The sequence below is a fragment of the Rhinichthys klamathensis genome, unplaced genomic scaffold (genome assembly GCF_029890125.1).
Source record: "Rhinichthys klamathensis goyatoka isolate OS25496 unplaced genomic scaffold, OSU_Roscu_1.1 h1tg000466l_1, whole genome shotgun sequence".
Lineage (NCBI taxonomy): Eukaryota > Metazoa > Chordata > Actinopteri > Cypriniformes > Leuciscidae > Rhinichthys > Rhinichthys klamathensis.
The window spans coordinates 826,412-843,637 of record NW_026606955.1 but is presented as its reverse complement, the minus strand read 5'-3'; the positions used below and the strand labels follow the sequence as shown (position 1 = coordinate 843,637).

Genomic DNA, 17,226 nt, shown 5'->3' with positions numbered 1-17,226 from the left:
GAGTGGGGTTGAAACCAGAATTGTTTTTACTGCAACAGACTCCACATTGGAATTTGTCCCTCTATGCTGTACTTAAACTTCTTAATTTCTGCTCAAACTTCAAGATGCAAACCAATTATTTTATTACCAGGAGTGGTGTTTGAACCCACGAGGACATTTGTCCATTGGATCTTAAGTGCAACGCCTTAACCACTCGGCCATCCTGGTTGGGACGACTATTTTATTTTTACTGCTGCAGACCCTCACTATTGAACTTACCGCTTTAAGCTATAATTTCAAATGCTTAATTTGTCATGGGTTCAAACCCACGATGACATTTGTCCATTGGTTGGGAAAATTCTTTTTTTTTTTTTACTGCAACAGACCCACACATTTGAACTTATAGTTTTAATTTGCCATTTCAAATGCATAATTAGTGCTTAAACGACTCAATTTATTTACCAGAAGTGGGGTTGAAACCAGACTTTTTTTATATTGCAACAGACCCCCACATTTGAAGTTGCCCCTCTATGCTGTACTTCAATTTCTTAATTTCTGCGCCTTAACCACTTAACGCCTTAACCACTCGGCCATCCTGGTTGGGACAACTATTTTGTTTTTACTGCAGCAGACCCTCACATTTGAATTCACCACTTTAAGCTTCTATTTAAAATGCCTAATTTGTGTTTTCAAATCCAAATGAAAACCTAATTTTTAGGACTAGGAGTTGGGTTTGAACCAACGATGACATTTGTGCATTGGTTGGGACAAGACTCTTTTTTTAATTTTTTTTTTTACTGCAACAGAACCTCACATTTGAACTTATCGTTTTAAGCAGCCATTTCAAATGCATAATTAGTACTTAAAAAGCTCAATTTAGTAACAAGGAGTGGGGTTGAAACCAGAATTGTTTTTACTGCAAGACTCCACATTGGATTTTGACCCCCTATGCTGTACTTCAACTTCTTAATTTCTGCTCAAACTTCAAGTTGAAAACCAATTATTTTAGAGTGGGGTTTGAATAGAGTGGGGTTTGAACCCACAATGACATTTGTCCATTGGTTGGGAAAATACTTTTTTTTTTACTGCAACAGACCCACACATTTGAACTTATCATTTTAAGCAGCCATTTCAAATGCATAATTAGTACTTAAAAAGCTCAATTTAATTACAAGGAGTGGGGTTGAAAGCAGAATTGTTTTTACTGCAAGACTCCACATTGGATTGACTCTCCATGCTGTACTTCAACTTCTTAATTTCTGCATAAAACCAATTATTCTATTACCAGGAGTGGGGTTTGAACCCACGAGGACATTTGTCCATTGGATCTTAAGTCCAACGCCTTAACCACTCGGCCATCCTGGTTGGGACAACTATTTTATTTTTACTGCAGCAGACCCTCACAATTGAACTTACCGCTTTAAGCTGTAATTTCAAATGCTTAATTTGTCCTTGCAAATCAAACTGAAAAAGTAATTCTAATGAACAGGAGTGTGGTTTGAACCCACAAGGACATTTGTCCATTGGATCTTAAGTCCAACGCCTTAACCACTCGTTCATCCTGGTTGAGGCAACTTTTTTATTTTTACTGCAGCAGACCCTAACATTTGAATCTACCACTTTAAGCTTCTATTTCATATGCATAATTTGTGTTTACAAATCAAAATGAAAACCTAATTTTTAGTACTAGGGGTTGGGTTTGAACCCACAATGACATTGGTCCATTGGTTGTGAAAATACTTTTTTTTTACTGCAACAGACCCACACATTTGAACTTATAGTTTTAATTTGCCATTTCAAATGCATAATTAGTGCTTAAACAGCTTGTTAGACTCAATTTATTTACCAGAAGTGGGGTTGAAACCAGACTTTTTTTATATTGCAACAGACCCCCACATTTGAAGTTGCCCCTCTATGCTGTACTTCAATTTCTTAATTTCTGCGCCTTAACCACTTAACGCGTTAACCACTCGGCCATCCTGGTTGGGACAACTATTTTATTTTTACTGCAGCAGACCCTCACATTTGAATTCACCACTTTAAGCTTCTATTTACTATTTTCACAAGTAAAGTTTCACAGTCGGTGTTTGTGTTTGAAAGCTCCGTCGAATCAATTCATTAATCCTTGATTTTCTTTTTTACCACTCATTTATAAACAAGCACTTTCTATTTTTATATCATGGGAACTTATCCTCGATACTATTCCTTATAAAAAACAATCGGATTGCTTTGATATCGCTACTCAGACCCAACTTCGCGAATCTCGGCTACTAGCCTTTAGTCCGCTAGCATTTCACGCGTGGCCTCGCGCCTATTGACCGTCTGATTTTACACCCGTTTCACTGAAAGGATACAGGTTATATCCGGCATTTCAGTCCTAAATTACTAGTGATATTGGTAGTATCACTACTAATCTACTGTTCATCTGTTATGGCGAACATATCAGATATGTGTCTAACGTTACCTCTGAGTGCAGGTGAGGACACATTCGAACTGATTTCGGTACGATTGGAGCTTGAATTGGTGGAGAAACAGATCCGTGGTCTGCTAGAGAGGCAAGCCGAGCTGCGGGATCGGCGATCAGCGCTTGAAACGTCACGCGCCGATGCACACAAGTCAGTGGTTAGTAACTTTTTGACTCCGACTTCGTCCACTCCGTGCGTTTCTCTGCCCAGGAGGACGCGATCATCTCTGGCATCATTCACTCCGGCACCAACCCAACACCATGGACCCTGGGTGATCCCACAGCGGAAGACACGAGCCAGGACCAGAGCAAGAACCTCTCCGCCCCTCCCGGAACCGCTTCTCCCCTCTTCGCGAGTCGGAACGCGACGACGCCGTGATCATCGGCACTTCCATGGTCCGTCATGTCCGTGCTACCTCAGGTAAGGGTAAGGTGCGCACTCACTGCCTTCCTGGTGCTCGTGTTCTTGATGTCGCCGCACAGGTTCCCGAGATCCTGAACGGTGAAGAGCGCGTCGGAGCTGTGGTGCTTCACGCTGGAACAAACGATATCAGGCTGCGGCAGACGGAGGTTCTGAAGAAGGACTACAGGAGCCTGATCGAGACGGTACGCAGCACAGCGCCTGAGGCAACGATCATCGTGTCTGGACCGCTTCCCACGTACCGACAAGGACAGGAAAGGTTCAGTAGATTATTTGCACTAAATGAATGGTTAATGTCATTGTGTAATGAACAAAAACTGCTCTTTGTAAATAATTGGAATCTGTTCTGGGAGCGACCTAGGCTCTACCGTGCTGATGGCCTGAACCCCAGCAGAATCGGAGCGGCTGTTCTGTCGGACAACATCTCCAAGACGTTACACACCGTATGACTAGAAAATCAAATTCCAAATCACAGTCTTTGCTGTGCCAATTTAATTGATATAAGTAGTGTAGAACATTATATAGAAACTGTGTCTATTCCTCGTTTAGTGAGGCCAAATAATAAATCCACTGTAGGATCTAGGAAAAATCTTATTGTAATTAAACCTGAAAATCTAAATATCAGTGAACAAAAACAATTTCTAAAACTAGGTCTTCTAAACATTAGATCGCTCACACCTAAGGCGGTTATTGTAAATGAAATGGTCACAGATAATAGCTTCGATGTACTTTGCCTTACTGAAACCTGGCTTAAACCAAACGAGTATTTCGGTCTAAATGAGTCTACCCCGCCAGGATACTGTTATAAACATGAGCCCCGTCTGATCGGTCGTGGCGGCGGTGTTGCAACAATCTATAGAGATATTATTAATGTTACTCAGAAAACAGGTCACAGGTTTAATTCGTTTGAAGTACTGGTGCTAAACGTTACGCTCTTAGATGTAAGAAATAAATCCCTATTATCTCTAGCCTTGGCTACTGTATATAGACCTCCAGGACCATATGCTGATTTCCTAAAAGAGTTTGCAGACTTTCTCTCAGATCTATTGGTCAATGCCGATAAAGCAATAATTGTTGGAGATTTTAACATACACGTAGATAACACAAACGATGCGTTAGGGACTGCGTTTACAGATTTATTAAACTCCTTTGGGGTCAAGCAGAATGTCAGTGGTCCCACTCATCGTCTAAATCATACACTAGATTTAATTATATCATATGGAACCAATCTAACCGATATAGATATTATACCGCAAAGTGACGATCTCACCGATCATCACATGGTAACTTGTATAATACGCACTGCTGAAATTTGTCATGTTGCGCCACGTTATAGACCAGGCAGAACAATCCTTCCGACCACTATAGATAGATTCTCAAATAGCTTACCTGATCTATCTCAGCTGCTCAGAGAACCCAAACAAACAGATGAACTAGAGGAAATGACTAGCAGTTTGAGCACCATTTTCTCTAGTACATTAGATATTGTTGCACCAATTAGATCAAAAAAGGTTAGAGAGAAAACTAAAGCACCATGGTACAACAGTGCTACGCATGCTATCAAGAGAGAAACTCGTAACCTAGAGCGTAAATGGAAACAAACTAATTTAGAGGTCTTTAGAATCGCGTGGAAAGACAGTATGTCACGTTATAAAAAAGCTCTAAAAGCAGCCAGGGCTGAGCATCTCCGCAAACTAATAGAAAATAACCAAAATAATCCAAGGTTTTTATTTAACACCGTGGCTAGACTAACAAATAAACAGACATCACCCGAGCAAAATATTCTGTTACAGTATAGCTGTAATGATTTTATGAACTACTTCAATGAGAAAATAGAAAGCATCCGAAACACAATTGTAAATGTACAATCCTCTATGGTGTCTTATGATTCAGCCTCAATTATCGCCCCTCAAGAACAACTACACCGCTTTACAACTATAGGACAGGAAGAGCTAAATAAACTTATCATTGCATCTAAACCAACAACATGTTTATTAGATCCAATACCAACTAAATTTCTGAAAGAAGTGTTACCTGTAGTGGAAGAGCCTCTTCTTAATATTATTAACTCGTCTTTATCTTTAGGTCATGTTCCAAAAATATTCAAGCTGGCAGTAATAAAACCTCTCATTAAGAAACCGCAATTAGATCCAAATAACTTAGCAAATTACAGACCCATTTCAAATCTTCCATTTATGTCTAAAATACTAGAAAAGACTGTGTCCGCTCAATTATGCTCTTTCATGCAAGAAAATGAGATATATGAAAAATTTCAGTCAGGATTCAGACCGCATCATAGCACAGAAACTGCGCTAGTTAAAATTACAAATGATTTACTTTTAGCTTCTGACCAAGGCTGTATCTCAATATTAGTTCTACTCGATCTTAGTGCTGCGTTTGACACTATCGATCATAAAATACTCTTGGATCGACTACAAATCTACACTGGTGTTCAGGGACAGGCATTAAGCTGGTTCAGATCGTATTTATCAGACCGTTACCATTTTGTTTGTTTAAATGGGGAAAAATCGAAGATAACGTCAGTAGACTATGGAGTGCCGCAAGGATCGGTGTTAGGCCCTCTGCTATTCTCAATATATATGCTGCCACTTGGTAATATTATAAGAAAACATGGAATTAATTTCCACTGTTATGCTGATGACACTCAATTATATATTTCATCACGGCCAGATGAAAACACTAACTCATCAAAATTGACAGAGTGTCTTAAAGATATAAAATGCTGGATGACGCATAATTTCCTGCTACTAAATCCAGATAAAACGGAGGTATTACTTGTTGGTCCAAAAAACTATCCACAAAACCACTCACAATACAACTTTAATATAGAAGGATGTCCTGTTACTTTATCCTCTACGGTAAAAGACCTGGGAGTTATACTAGACCACAACTTGTCTTTCGAAAATCATATTTCATATGTTACAAGAACAGCCTTTTTCCATCTTAGAAACATTGCTAAATTACGTAACATGCTATCTGTTTCCGATGCAGAAAAGTTAGTTCATGCATTCATGACCTCGAGACTAGATTACTGTAATGCTTTATTAGCCGGTTGTCCTGCATCCTCAATAAACAAGCTACAGTTAGTGCAAAATGCAGCCGCTAGAGTTCTTACTAGGTCAAGAAAATATGATCATATAACACCAATTTGATCATCTCTACACTGGTTACCTATCAAGTTCCGTATCAATTACAAAGTACTATTACTGACCTATAAAGCCCTAAATGGTTTAGCTCCTGTGTATTTAATGGACCTTCTATCGCCCTACAATCCATCGCGTTCTTTAAGATCACTAAATTCGAGGTTTCTTGTCATTCCTAGGATATCTAAGTCCACTAAAGGAGGGAGGGCGTTCTCACATTTAGCTCCTAAACTCTGGAATAGCCTTCCTGATATTGTTCGAGGCTCTGACTCGCTGTCCCAGTTTAAAACTAGATTAAAGACGCATCTTTTTAGCCAAGCATTTACATAATGCTTACCTTTTATAATACTGCTGAATCAGATCAAATGCATTTAATACTATAAAACTTGAAGAGACTGTAGGTTATCTGTATAGGTTGCATAGTATTTGCAGTCATTACGTTCCTGTGTATATTGCGTGAATGACGGGTGGTTGGGCAGATATTGTGTTGCGGTAGGTAGTATGCCATACGGAACCGTTGTCCACTGAAACTGCCTATTCACGCACCAGTGGGGCTCGACAGCCTTAGTCAACGGGTTGGCGCGTATGGTTGGGTTGCGGAGAGATTGTGAGATTGTGGTTAGGTCTCAGCAGCAGGAGGGACGTAGAGGTCAGTAAGCAAGGCTGAGTTGAGTGGGGGACGGAGGGGGGTGATTTTGGGACGCAAGAGTCACTGTCTTCATGTTTTGTCATTTACGCCTGTGTTATGGAAATCATCATTATGAACAGCAGCTACGCTAATTATTTTCCCTTTGCTTTTCTGCTGTTATCTCGGGACGCGAGTCCCGAGAAAATGGCGTTCGTCAGCTGCAGTTTGTATCCAGCCTCTCACGGAGACTTCAGATGCTCCAATCACAAAGCCTATGAAGTGACGACTCAACACGGGCGATATGGACTCTCTATGGTGGACGGCACTGATCCTCAACAACTCGTCTTAAGACCGGCGTGCATACTTGGACTTCCAAAAAATACTCTAAATGTTCCGATCCAATCTGACTTGTAATGCTGCCCGAATCATGCACTGTTCCTTCGTTGGCCAGAGGAGAACTGGCCCCCCGACTGAGTCTGGTTTCTCCCAAGGTTTTTTTCTCCATTGTGTCACCTGATGGAGTTTTGGTTCCTTGCCACTGTTGCCTTGGCTTTTGGCTTGCTTAGTTGGGGACATTTAACATTTAATATTCAATAATATTATTGATCTGCCTTACTTAAGGTGGACGTTGACGCAATTTCTTTTAGAAACAAACTTTGTTATATTGTTTTCATGTTATCACTGTGAAGCGCTTTGATACAATCTGTATTGTAAAAAGCGCTATATAAATAAAGGTGACTTGACTTGACTTGACTATTTAAAATGCCTAATTTGTGTTTTCAAATCAAAATGAAAACCTAATTTTTAGGACTAGGAGTTGGGTTTGAACCAACGATGACATTTGTGCATTGGTTGGGACAAGACTCTTTTTTAAAAAATTTTTTTTACTGCAACAGAACCTCACATTTGAACTTATCGTTTTAAGAAGCCATTTCAAATGCATAATTAGTACTTAAAAAGCTCAATTTAATAACAAGGAGTGGGGTTGAAACCAGAATTGTTTTTACTGCAAGGCTCCACATTGGATTTTGACCCTCTATGCTGTACTTCAACTTCTTAATTTCTGCTCAAACTTCAAGTTGAAAACCAATTATTTTAGAGTGGGGTTTGAATAGAGTGGGGTTTGAACCCACAATGACATTTGTCCATTGGTTGGGAAAATACTTTTTTTTTTACTGCAACAGACCCACACATTTGAACTTATCGTTTTAAGCAGCCATTTCAAATGCATAATTAGTACTTAAAAAGCTCAATTTAATTACAAGGAGTGGGGTTGAAAGCAGAATTGTTTTTACTGCAAGACTCCACATTGGATTGACTCTCCATGCTGTACTTCAACTTCTTAATTTCTGCTTAAAACCAATTATTTTAAGCCAATTATTCTATTACCAGGAGTGGGGTTTGAACCCACGAGGACATTTGTCCATTGGATCTTAAGTCCAACGCCTCAACCACTCAGCCATCCTGTTTGGGACAACTGTTTTATTTATACTGCAGCAGACCCTCACTATTGGACTTACCGCTTAAAGCTGCCATTTCAAATGGATAATTAGTACTTAGAAAGCTTGAAAAACTCAATTTAATTACAAGGAGTGGGGTTGAAACCAGAACTGTTTTTACTGCAACAGACTCCACATTGGAATTTGTCCCTCTATGCTATACTTCAACTTCTTAATTTCTGCTCAAACTTCAAGATGAAAACCAATTATTTTATTACCAGGAGTGGGGTTTGAACCCACGAGGACATTTGTCCATTGGATCTTAAGTCCAACGCCTTAACCACTCGGCCATCCAGGTTAGAAAAACTATTTTATTTGTACTGCTGCAGACCCTCACTATTGAACTTACCGCTTAAAGCTGCCATTTCAAATGGATAATTAGTAATTGGAAAGCTTGAAAAACTCAATTTAATTACAAGGAGTGGGGTTGAAACCAGAATTGTTTTTACTGCAACAGACTCCACATTGGAATTTGTCCCTCTATGCTGTACTTAAACTTCTTAATTTCTGCTCAAACTTCAAGATGCAAACCAATTATTTTATTACCAGGAGTGGTGTTTGAACCCACGAGGACATTTGTCCATTGGATCTTAAGTGCAACGCCTTAACCACTCGGCCATCCTGGTTGGGACGACTATTTTATTTTTACTGCTGCAGACCCTCACTATTGAACTTACCGCTTTAAGCTATAATTTCAAATGCTTAATTTGTCATGGGTTCAAACCCACGATGACATTTGTCCATTGGTTGGGAAAATTCTCTTTTTTTTTTTTACTGCAACAGACCCACACATTTGAACTTATAGTTTTAATTTGCCATTTCAAATGCATAATTAGTGCTTAAACGACTCAATTTATTTACCAGAAGTGGGGTTGAAACCAGACTTTTTTTATATTGCAACAGACCCCCACATTTGAAGTTGCCCCTCTATGCTGTACTTCAATTTCTTAATTTCTGCGCCTTAACCACTTAACGCCTTAACCACTCGGCCATCCTGGTTGGGACAACTATTTTGTTTTTACTGCAGCAGACCCTCACATTTGAATTCACCACTTTAAGCTTCTATTTAAAATGCCTAATTTGTGTTTTCAAATCCAAATGAAAACCTAATTTTTAGGACTAGGAGTTGGGTTTGAACCAACGATGACATTTGTGCATTGGTTGGGACAAGACTCTTTTTTTAATTTTTTTTTTTACTGCAACAGAACCTCACATTTGAACTTATCGTTTTAAGCAGCCATTTCAAATGCATAATTAGTACTTAAAAAGCTCAATTTAGTAACAAGGAGTGGGGTTGAAACCAGAATTGTTTTTACTGCAAGACTCCACATTGGATTTTGACCCCCTATGCTGTACTTCAACTTCTTAATTTCTGCTCAAACTTCAAGTTGAAAACCAATTATTTTAGAGTGGGGTTTGAATAGAGTGGGGTTTGAACCCACAATGTCATTTGTCCATTGGTTGGGAAAATACTTTTTTTTTTACTGCAACAGACCCACACATTTGAACTTATCATTTTAAGCAGCCATTTCAAATGCATAATTAGTACTTAAAAAGCTCAATTTAATTACAAGGAGTGGGGTTGAAAGCAGAATTGTTTTTACTGCAAGACTCCACATTGGATTGACTCTCCATGCTGTACTTCAACTTCTTAATTTCTGCATAAAACCAATTATTCTATTACCAGGAGTGGGGTTTGAACCCACGAGGACATTTGTCCATTGGATCTTAAGTCCAACGCCTTAACCACTCGGCCATCCTGGTTGGGACAACTGTTTTATTTATACTGCAGCAGACCCTCACAATTGAACTTACCATATTAAGCTGTAATTTCAAATGCTTAATTTGTCCTTGAAAATCAAACTGAAAAAGACATTTTTATTGAAAAGGAGTGTGGTTTGAACCCACAAGGACATTTGTCCATTGGATCTTAAGTCCAACGCCTTAACCACTCGGCCAACCTGGTTGGGACAACTGTTTTATTTTTACTGCAGCAGACCCTCACTATTGGACTTACCGCTTAAAGCTGCCATTTCAAATGGATAATTAGTACTTAGAAAGCTTGAAAAACTCAATTTAATTACAAGGAGTGGGGTTGAAACCAGAATTGTTTTTACTGCAACAGACTCCACATTGGAATTTGTCCCTCTGTGCTATACTTCAACTTCTTGGTAACACTTTATAATAACTACACGCTAATAATCATTAGTTAAGCATGAGTAAACAGTTAATTCATCATTCATAAAGCATTAATAGACATTAATAAGCAGTTTATAAATACAGCTATAAATGCTCTCTTCTTGATTTACAAGCATATCTATCATTTATTTAATAATTGTATTTTCATCCTCTATTAATGATCAATTTATTATTTCTAAATGAATAATTGCATTTTTATAAACCAGTTATTTAAGAGTTTTCAGTGGTTCATAAGATTACTTAGAACGTGTAAGTAAATGATTAATAAACTATTTAAATGTACATTCATACATCTTATTATTCAGACATATAGTGATGGTTACTTACTGTGTTAATAAATGCTTTATTAACATGTATTTATGCTGCAATTCAGGGTTAACTCGGGTAGTTATAAAGCATTTAGTAGTGGTCAGTTAGCTATTTTGTGAGCTAATCTAAAGTGAGGACTATTCATGCCTTGTAAAGCATTTATAAAGGAGATTTAAAGGCTGTTAAATATTTCTATGTTCTGTATCACTGTGTTGTGTTTGTTACATTTTACTGTTTAGAAGATTGATGCGCCTTTAAATCTCCTTTATAAATGCTTTACAAGGCATGAATAGTCCTCACTTTAGATTAGCTCACAAAATAGTTAACTGACCACTACTAAATGCTTTATAACTACCTGTATTTACTACATTTACTATTATTAACATGTATTTATGCTGCAATTCAGGGTTAACTCGGGTAGTTATAAAGCATTTAGTAGTGGTCAGTTAGCTATTTTGTGAGCTAATCTAAAGTGAGGACTATTCATGCCTTGTAAAGCATTTATAAAGGAGATTTAAAGGCTGTTAAATATTTCTATGTTCTGTATCACTGTGTTGTGTTTGTTACATTTTACTGTTTAGAAGATTGATGCGCCTTTAAATCTCCTTTATAAATGCTTTACAAGGCATGAATAGTCCTCACTTTAGATTAGCTCACAAAATAGTTAACTGACCACTACTAAATGCTTTATAACTACCTGTATTTACTACATTTACTTACACTTTCTAAGTGATCTTATAAATGACTGACAACTCTTAAATAACTGGTTTGTAAATAATGCTATACTTCATTTAGAAATTATTAATTGATCATTAACAAAGTATGAAAATACAATTATTAAACGCATTATAGATATGCTTATAAATCAAGAAAAAAAGCGTTTATAGCTGTATTTATAAACTGCTTATTAATGTCTATTAATGCTTTATAAATGATGAATTAACTGTTTACTCATGCTTAACAAATAATTAATAGCATGCAGTTATTATAAAGTGTTACCAACTTCTTAATTTCTGCTCAAACTTCAAGATGAAAACCAATTGTTTTATTACCAGGAGTGGGGTTTGAACCCACGCGGACATTTGTCCATTGGATCTTAAGTCCAACGCCTTAACCACTCGGCCATCCTGGTTGGGACCACTGTTTTATTTTTTACTGCAGCAGACCCTGCACAATTGAACTTACCGCTTTAAGCTGTAATTTCAAATGCTTAATTTGTCCTTGCAAATCAAATTGAAAAAGTCATTTTAATGAACAGAAGTTTGGTTTGAACCCACAAGGACATTTGTCCATTGGATCTTAAGTCCAACGCCTTAACCACTCGGTCATCTTTGGTTGGGGCAACTTTTTTATTTTTACTGCAGCAGACCCTCACTATTGGACTTACCGCTTAAAGCTGCCATTTCAAATGGATAATTAGTACTTAGAAATCAAAATGAAAACCTAATTTTTAGTACTAGGGGTTGGGTTTGAACCCACAATGACATTGGTCCATTGGTTGTGAAAATACTTTTTTTTTACTGCAACAGACCCACACATTTGAACTTATAGTTTTAATTTGCCATTTCAAATGCATAATTCGTGCTTAAACAGCTTGAAAGACTCAATTTAATTGGTTTAATTTAATCTGGTTGAAACCAGACTTTTTTTATATTGCAACAGACCCCCACATTGGAATTTGACCCTCTATGCTGTACTTCAACTTCTTAATTTCTGCTTAAACTTCAAATTGAAAAACTATTATTGCATTACCAGGAGTGGGGTTTGAACCCACAATGACATTTGTCCATTGGTTGGGAAAATACTTTTTTTTTTACTGCAACAGACCCACACATTTAAACTTATCGTTTTAAGCAGCCATTTCAAATGCATAATTAGTACTTAAAAAGCTCAATTTATTTACAAGGAGTGGGGTTGAAAGCAGAATTGTTTTTACTGCAAGACTCCGCATTGGATTGACTCTCCATGCTATACTTCAAGGACATTTGTCCATTGGATCTTAAGTCCAACGCCTTGACCACTCGGCCAACCTGGTTGGGACAACTATTTTATTTTTACTGCAGCAGACCCTCACTATTGGACTTACCGCTTAAAGCTGCCATTTCAAATGGATAATTAGTACTTAGAAAGCTTGAAAAACTCAATTTAATTACAAGGAGTGGGGTTGAAACCAGAATTGTTTTTACTGCAACAGACTCCACATTGGAATTTGTCCCTCTGTGCTGTACTTCAACTTCTGCTCAAACTTCAAGATGAAAACCAATTATTTTATTACCAGGAGTGGGGTTTGAACCCACAAGGACATTTGTCCATTGGATCTTAAGTCCAACGCCTTAACCACTCGGCCATCCTGGTTGGGACAACTATTTTTTTTTTTTGGTTTGAACCAACGATGACATTTGTGCATTGGTTGGGACAAGACTCTTTTTTATTTTTATTTTTTTTACTGCAACAGAACCTCACATTTGAACTTACCGTTTTAAGCAGCCATTTCAAATGCATAAATAGTACTTAAAAAGCTCAATTTAGTAACAAGGAGTGGGGTTGAAACCAGAATTGTTTTTACTGCAAGACTCCACATTGGATTTTGACCCTCTATGCTGTACTTCAACTTCTTAATTTCTGCTCAAACTTCAAGTTGAAAACCAATTATTTTAGAGTGGGGTTTGAATAGAGTGGGGTTTGAACCCACAATGACATTTGTCCATTGGTTGGGAAAATACTTTTTTTTTTACTGCAACAGACCCACACATTTGAACTTATCGTTTTAAGCAGCCATTTCAAATGCATAATTAGTACTTAAAAAGCTCAATTTAATTACAAGGAGTGGGGTTGAAAGCAGAATTGTTTTTACTGCAAGACTCCACATTGGATTGACTCTCCATGCTGTACTTCAACTTCTTAATTTCTGCTTAAAACCAATTATTTTAAGCCAATTATTCTACTACCAGGAGTGGGGTTTGAACCCACGAGGACGTTTGTCCATTGGATCTTAAGTCCAACGCCTTAACCACTCGGCCATCCTGGTTGGGACAACTGTTTTATTTATACTGCAGCAGACCCTCACAATTGAACTTACCATATTAAGCTGTAATTTCAAATGCTTAATTTGTCCTTGAAAATCAAACTGAAAAAGACATTTTTATTGAAAAGGAGGGTGGTTTGATACCACAAGGACATTTGTCCATTGGATCTTAAGTCCAACGCCTTAACCACTCGGCCAACCTGGTTGGGACAACTGTTTTATTTTTACTGCAGCAGACCCTCACTATTGGACTTACAGCTTAAAGCTGCCATTTCAAATGGATAATTAGTACTTAGAAAGCTTGAAAAACTCAATTTAATTACAAGGAGTGGGGTTGAAACCAGAATTGTTTTTACTGCAACAGACTCCACATTGGAATTTGTCCCTCTATGCTATACTTCAACTTCTTAATTTCTGCTCAAACTTCAAGATGAAAACCAATTATTTTATTACCAGGAGTGGGGTTTGAACCCACGCGGACATTTGTCCATTGGATCTTAAGTCCAACGCCTTAACCACTCCGCCATCCTGGTTGGGACCACTGTTTTATTTTTACTGCAGCAGACCCTCACAATTGAACTTAACGCTTTAAGCTGTAATTTCAAATGCTTAATTTGTCCTTGCAAATCAAACTGAAAAAGTCATTTTAATGAACAGAAGTGTGGTTTGAACCCACAAGGACATTTGTCCATTGGATCTTAAGTCCAACGCCTTAACCACTCGGTCATCTTTGGTCGGGGCAACTTTTTTATTTTTACTGTAGCAGACCCTCACTATTGGACTTACCGCTTAAAGCTGCCATTTCAAATGGATAATTAGTACTTAGAAATCAAAATGAAAACCTAATTTTTAGTACTAGGGGTTGGGTTTGAACCCACAATGACATTGGTCCATTGGTTGTGAAAATACTTTTTTTTTACTGCAACAGACCCACACATTTGAACTTATAGTTTTAATTTGCCATTTCAAATGCATAATTAGTGCTTAAACAGCTTGAAAGACTCAATTTAATTACCAAAGGAGTGGGGATGAAACCAGACTTTTTTTATATTGCAACAGACCCCCACATTGGAATTTGACCCTCTATGCTGTACTTCAACTTCTTAATTTCTGCTTAAACTTCAAATTGAAAAACTATTATTGCATTACCAGGAGTGGGGTTTGAACCCACAATGACATTTGTCCATTGGTTGGGAAAATACTTTTTTTTTACTGCAACAGACCCACACATTTAAACTTATCGTTTTAAGCAGCCATTTCAAATGCATAATTAGTACTTAAAAAGCTCAATTTAATTACAAGGAGTGGGGTTGAAAGCAGAATTGTTTTTACTGCAAGACTCCGCATTGGATTGACTCTCCATGCTATACTTCAAGGACATTTGTCCATTGGATCTTAAGTCCAACGCCTTAACCACTCGCCCAACCTGGTTGGGACAACTATTTTATTTTTACCGCAGCAGACCCTCACTATTGGACTTACCGCTTAAAGCTGCCATTTCAAATGGATAATTAGCACTTAGAAAGCTTGAAAAACTCAATTTAATTACAAGGAGTGGGGTTGAAACCAGAATTGTTTTTACTGCAACAGACCCTCACTATTGAACTTACCGCTTTAAGCTATAATTTCAAATCCTTAATTTGTCATGGGTTCAAACCCACGATGACATTTGTCCATTGGTTGGGAAAATTCTTTTTTTTTTTTACTGCAACAGACCCACACATTTGAACTTATAGCTTTAATTTGCCATTTCAAATGCATAATTAGTGCTTAAACAGCTTGAAAGACTCAATTTATTTACCAGAAGTGGGGTTGAAACCAGACTTTTTTTATATTGCAACAGACCCCCACATTTGATGTTGCCCCTCTATGCTGTACTTCAATTTCTTAATTTCTGCGCCTTAACCACTTAACGCCTTAACCACTCGGCCATCCTGGTTGGGACAACTATTTTATTTTTACTGCAGCAGACCCTCACATTTGAATTCACCACTTTAAGCTTCTATTTAAAATGCCTAATTTGTGTTTTCAAATCAAACTGAAAACCTAATTTTTAGGACTAGGAGTTGGGTTTGAACCAACGATGACATTTGTGCATTGGTTGGGACAAGACTCTTTTTTTTTATTTTTTTTTTACTGCAACAGAACCTCACATTTGAACTTATCGTTTTAAGCAGCCATTTCAAATGCATAATTAGTACTTAAAAAGCTCAATTTAATAACAAGGAGTGGGGTTGAAACCAGAATTGTTTTTACTGCAAGACTCCACATTGGATTTTGACCCTCTATGCTGTACTTCAACTTCTTAATTTCTGCTCAAACTTCAAGTTGAAAACCAATTATTTTAGAGTGGGGTTTGAATAGAGTGGGGTTTGAACCCACAATGACATTTGTCCATTGGTTGGGAAAATACTTTTTTTTTGTACTGCAACAGACCCACACATTTGAACTTATCGTTTTAAGCAGCCATTTCAAATGCATAATTAGTACTTAAAAAGCTCAATTTAATTACAAGGAGTGGGGTTGAAAGCAGAATTGTTTTTACTGCAAGACTCCACATTGGATTGACTCTCCATGCTGTACTTCAACTTCTTAATTTCTGCTTAAAACCAATTATTTTAAGCCAATTATTCTACTACCAGGAGTGGGGTTTGAACCCACGAGGACGTTTGTCCATTGGATCTTAAGTCCAACGCCTTAACCACTCGGCCATCCTGGTTGGGACAACTGTTTTATTTATACTGCAGCAGACCCTCACAATTGAACTTACCATATTAAGCTGTAATTTCAAATGCTTAATTTGTCCTTGAAAATCAAACTGAAAAAGACATTTTTATTGAAAAGGAGGGTGGTTTGATACCACAAGGACATTTGTCCATTGGATCTTAAGTCCAACGCCTTAACCACTCGGCCAACCTGGTTGGGACAACTGTTTTATTTTTACTGCAGCAGACCCTCACTATTGGACTTACAGCTTAAAGCTGCCATTTCAAATGGATAATTAGTACTTAGAAAGCTTGAAAAACTCAATTTAATTACAAGGAGTGGGGTTGAAACCAGAATTGTTTTTACTGCAACAGACTCCACATTGGAATTTGTCCCTCTATGCTATACTTCAACTTCTTAATTTCTGCTCAAACTTCAAGATGAAAACCAATTATTTTATTACCAGGAGTGGGGTTTGAACCCACGCGGACATTTGTCCATTGGATCTTAAGTCCAACGCCTTAACCACTCCGCCATCCTGGTTGGGACCACTGTTTTATTTTTACTGCAGCAGACCCTCACAATTGAACTTAACGCTTTAAGCTGTAATTTCAAATGCTTAATTTGTCCTTGCAAATCAAACTGAAAAAGTCATTTTAATGAACAGAAGTGTGGTTTGAACCCACAAGGACATTTGTCCATTGGATCTTAAGTCCAACGCCTTAACCACTCGGTCATCTTTGGTCGGGGCAACTTTTTTATTTTTACTGTAGCAGACCCTCACTATTGGACTTACCGCTTAAAGCTGCCATTTCAAATGGATAATTAGTAC

General features: G+C 37.7%; 12 non-coding genes across 12 annotated transcripts; all 12 read right to left on the bottom strand.

Moving 5' to 3' along the window:
• Positions 1 to 124: 124 nt before the first annotated feature.
• Positions 125 to 207, bottom strand: trnal-uaa (transfer RNA leucine (anticodon UAA)). Its single transcript has one exon. It is a non-coding gene; the product is annotated as a tRNA-Leu (tRNA).
• A 1,054-nt stretch (positions 208 to 1,261) lies between these two features.
• Positions 1,262 to 1,344, bottom strand: trnal-uaa (transfer RNA leucine (anticodon UAA)). Its single transcript has one exon. It is a non-coding gene; the product is annotated as a tRNA-Leu (tRNA).
• A 6,698-nt stretch (positions 1,345 to 8,042) lies between these two features.
• trnal-uaa (transfer RNA leucine (anticodon UAA)) lies at positions 8,043 to 8,125 on the bottom strand. Its single transcript has one exon. It is a non-coding gene; the product is annotated as a tRNA-Leu (tRNA).
• A 245-nt stretch (positions 8,126 to 8,370) lies between these two features.
• On the bottom strand, positions 8,371 to 8,453 carry trnal-uaa (transfer RNA leucine (anticodon UAA)). The gene has a single exon. It is a non-coding gene; the product is annotated as a tRNA-Leu (tRNA).
• A 245-nt stretch (positions 8,454 to 8,698) lies between these two features.
• trnal-uaa (transfer RNA leucine (anticodon UAA)) lies at positions 8,699 to 8,781 on the bottom strand. The gene has a single exon. It is a non-coding gene; the product is annotated as a tRNA-Leu (tRNA).
• A 1,055-nt stretch (positions 8,782 to 9,836) lies between these two features.
• trnal-uaa (transfer RNA leucine (anticodon UAA)) lies at positions 9,837 to 9,919 on the bottom strand. Its single transcript has one exon. It is a non-coding gene; the product is annotated as a tRNA-Leu (tRNA).
• A 1,793-nt stretch (positions 9,920 to 11,712) lies between these two features.
• Positions 11,713 to 11,795, bottom strand: trnal-uaa (transfer RNA leucine (anticodon UAA)). The gene has a single exon. It is a non-coding gene; the product is annotated as a tRNA-Leu (tRNA).
• Positions 11,796 to 12,935: 1,140 nt separating this feature from the next.
• trnal-uaa (transfer RNA leucine (anticodon UAA)) lies at positions 12,936 to 13,018 on the bottom strand. The gene has a single exon. It is a non-coding gene; the product is annotated as a tRNA-Leu (tRNA).
• Positions 13,019 to 13,608: 590 nt separating this feature from the next.
• On the bottom strand, positions 13,609 to 13,691 carry trnal-uaa (transfer RNA leucine (anticodon UAA)). The gene has a single exon. It is a non-coding gene; the product is annotated as a tRNA-Leu (tRNA).
• A 447-nt stretch (positions 13,692 to 14,138) lies between these two features.
• trnal-uaa (transfer RNA leucine (anticodon UAA)) lies at positions 14,139 to 14,221 on the bottom strand. The gene has a single exon. It is a non-coding gene; the product is annotated as a tRNA-Leu (tRNA).
• A 2,103-nt stretch (positions 14,222 to 16,324) lies between these two features.
• trnal-uaa (transfer RNA leucine (anticodon UAA)) lies at positions 16,325 to 16,407 on the bottom strand. Its single transcript has one exon. It is a non-coding gene; the product is annotated as a tRNA-Leu (tRNA).
• A 447-nt stretch (positions 16,408 to 16,854) lies between these two features.
• On the bottom strand, positions 16,855 to 16,937 carry trnal-uaa (transfer RNA leucine (anticodon UAA)). Its single transcript has one exon. It is a non-coding gene; the product is annotated as a tRNA-Leu (tRNA).
• Positions 16,938 to 17,226: the final 289 nt, after the last annotated feature.